The sequence below is a fragment of the Carlito syrichta genome, unplaced genomic scaffold, assembly GCF_000164805.1.
Source record: "Carlito syrichta isolate Samal-C Ts95f unplaced genomic scaffold, Tarsius_syrichta-2.0.1 Scaffold53525, whole genome shotgun sequence".
NCBI classification, from domain to species: domain Eukaryota; kingdom Metazoa; phylum Chordata; class Mammalia; order Primates; family Tarsiidae; genus Carlito; species Carlito syrichta.
The window spans coordinates 13,767-14,772 of NW_006997621.1; positions in this window are offsets into that span (position 1 = coordinate 13,767).

Genomic DNA, 1,006 nt, shown 5'->3' on the forward strand with positions numbered 1-1,006 from the left:
GCTGCGCCAGAAGCCCGGTTCTGCGGTGCACAGCAGTGGGGAGTACCCAGTTCTGGGTTTCGTAGCTGTCATCTTGGCAGGGACTCCAACTCCTCTGTCTGCAGAGGCGCGGCTGGTCTGGCTTCATGGTTGATGGTGACACGGCGGTCCGGCTCTGAGTTTTTTGAAGCTGGAGTACGGGCTGCTCGGTCTGCTGTGGCTCCCTGTTTTATAGTCTTCTGCGGTCAGTAAGGCAGCTGGGGTCCAAGGTCAGCAGGCTGCGTGGGCGTCAGAGGTCGGCTTAATGGTGGTCAATTACACTGTCTCCGATTCCTCCCTCTGAGGAGGCCTGTGGCTTCCGGGCTTCCTGTTGGGGGTGGTGCAGGGTGCTCTGCATATTTCCCCCACCCCCCCCCTCTTTTGTGGACACAGCACAGCAGCAGAGAACTCATGCGGGCCTGAAGGAAGTCACACTAACTCGACAGACACATTTATATCATTATGGTGAATAGTTTCACAGTTTAGTTGTGACATGGATGTGCAAAACCCAAGAATCCTCTGTGAGCTTTACTCACTTATTCACAATGGGAACAAACTTGAATTTATAAACTTTCCATTGAGAGGACCGTAATGGAGTATACCATAGACTTAGGTTAGGAGCATGCTATAACCCAATAAATATGTAACTGGCTTGTGGACAATAGCACAGCCATTTTTAGTTTTTAGTTTTCTGTCTTAAAACATAGCCTGTAACTGTTTAAAGTTCCAGTTATGGGAAAAACTGCAAAGCTCCATTTATTCTTCCCTTATCTCACTTTCCCCTTAGCAACAACCAATCGGGTGCCAGGGGGTAATCACCTAAGTTTCCAGATGTCTCTGCAACTTCCCTAGCTAGTGGACCAAGGTCAGCCCGAGTCAGGCTAGCCAATCCTCCACGATTAGCTGACCACCAGAGGAACTACCCAATTAATGGTAACAAAACTGGAAAGCCCCCAAACTCCTCCTCCCTTTGTGTAAAAGCATAAAA